The sequence below is a fragment of the Adiantum capillus-veneris genome, chromosome 4 (genome assembly GCF_014529385.1).
Source record: "Adiantum capillus-veneris isolate H3 chromosome 4, ASM1452938v2, whole genome shotgun sequence".
NCBI lineage: Eukaryota > Viridiplantae > Streptophyta > Polypodiopsida > Polypodiales > Pteridaceae > Adiantum > Adiantum capillus-veneris.
This window is the reverse complement of record NC_140934.1, coordinates 55,683,116-55,685,319: the sequence shown is the minus strand read 5'-3', so window position 1 is coordinate 55,685,319 and position 2,204 is coordinate 55,683,116. Positions and strand designations below refer to the sequence as shown.

The following is a 2,204-nucleotide window of genomic DNA, read 5'->3' as shown; positions in this document are numbered from 1 at the left end:
GCGACTCTCTCTCTCTCTCTCTCTCTCTCTCTCTCTCTCTCTCTCTCTCTCTCTCTCTCTCTCTCTCTCTCTCTCTCTCTCTCTCTCTCTCTCTCTCTCTCTCTCTCTCTCTCTCTCTCACGAGAAGACGAAAAAGGCATCAACACAAAGCAATCATAATCTACATAGGGCAGGCAACCAACTAGCCAAGAAACATCTAGATTACAAAATACTCTTGGGATTTATGATTTGAATGATGTTCTTGCTCCACGTATCAACCAAATGTATAGCAAGATTCTCAAGTGGCTCAGTGATGGGGTAGTTTTCCACTTGGATGGTAGATCTTACAAAGGCAAAGCCCATAAAGTCAATGAGGGCCAGGACGCCATTTTCCACCCCCGCATCTTGCACTCCTCAAACTTCTTAGGGTCCTTGGAGAAACCAAGAGGGTCAAAAGGCCCACCTGGATACTTCTTCTTTGAAGGGTCTTTCTCCTCATATCTAAAGGCCTCTAAAAAAACAATATTTGAAGGCAAGAATGAAGGACAAGTTGCCCCAGGGTACCACGTTGCCTAAATAGGTTGTATGTTTGCCTCATGTTGCTACACACTTTTGTACATCCACCCAATTACCCAACCCTAGAGCTTCCATCATCAAAACTCTTAGCACTACAAGTATCACCCATCTATAGTGAATGAGCTCTAACTCCTTGAAGCAAGAAAACTTTTCAAGTACCTCAACAAGCTTGAGGGGATTGAATTGAAAGTCATCAAGGGAGGAGCCATCAAGATGGTAGGGTGGGACTGTCCGCGCAACCACTCAAGGCAAGGGTAGGCATAAAGGAGGGATCATGCAAGAATCTAGATTTGGGCAAGGGAACAGACACCACAAGCTTCAATTGGTCTAAGCAAGCCATGCTTGTAGAATCCACTGCCCTTATGTCTTCTGCTTTCCTCGAGGGGAAGTACAAATCACACACACTCCTCTCTTGCACATGCTTCACAAATTTCTAGATGGATTCTAATTCTCTCTCTCTCTCTCTCTCTCTCTCTCTCTCTCTCTCTCTCTCTCTCTCTCTCTCTCTCTCTCTCTCTCTCTCTCTCTCTCTCTCTCACACACACACACACACACACACACACAAGACAACAAAATTCTCACCTGATTGATGTTGGGTATAATCAACACTAAATAACAAAATTTACAATCTACATATTATAGCCGGTAAAATGCAGACCAGAAATACTAACTTTGTGTACTAGATAATAACTCACCTCAAACAAGCATATGGCATGGAAACAACTATATACCAATCCTAAATAATTTTGGTGTCACTACCTTTGCTAGTGCTAAGAAGTTTCCAATTGTGCTATTGACCAAAATTTCAAGACAACCAAAACTTGAAAGAGAAAATTTAACTACTTGATTTGCCTCATCCATGTCCAAGTAGAAGTTTTCCAAGGAGAAGAAGGTCAAGTTTATGTAGCTTGCTGAAGCACCAAAGCAAATAGTCCATGAGGATGAGATAACACCATGAAGCCCAAGTTGGTGTGCCACTTTGAATCCTATGTCTTAAGTATTTTGGTAAAAATATTGCCGCTATGGGAATCTCCAAATCAAGTATATTCATATAATTTGGGAAGTTCCCACTTAAAGTGAGGAAAAATGAGGTATTTGTGTTCAGCTATGCTTGGTAGTTAGAGATGATAACGTTGTAAATTGTGGCATTGATAAACATCAAAATTTAAGAGGATACACAAGGTAGAATTCAAAGGAATACCATGAATTAAGTAAAACAAAAGAGATATAACCATAGATATTGTTTATGAAATTGAGTAGCACAATGACAATAAAAGCTCCCATAAATCTATTCGTCATTTGATGCCATATCCAACATTTGATTCAAGCATGGTGAATGTGCACAGGTTAGGTTTGTGTTGGCTTTTAGAGCATGCCTCATTGGAATCTTAACTCTAAAAAATGGCCCTTGTTTGTTTGGTATCCAAAACCACACAGTTGCATCAAAAATTTTCCACGCATGTGGTTTCTTGTAGTTTATAGCCCAAAAACCCTTCCAACAATTACTATGAGTTTGAGCATCTATCATACCATTTTTTCCAGCACAAGGTGCCCAACATTGAATCAAAATATTTCTTTCTTTTGGTGATGTAGGCCCCATGTCAATGTCTAACAAAGCCATCACAAGCCAAATGGGATATACTTTTGTG

General features: G+C 40.2%; 1 pseudogene; it reads right to left on the bottom strand.

The window, feature by feature from the left end:
* Positions 1-201: 201 nt before the first annotated feature.
* LOC147459203 (chlorophyll a-b binding protein 1B-21, chloroplastic pseudogene) lies at positions 202-904 on the bottom strand (annotated as a pseudogene).
* Positions 905-2,204: the final 1,300 nt, after the last annotated feature.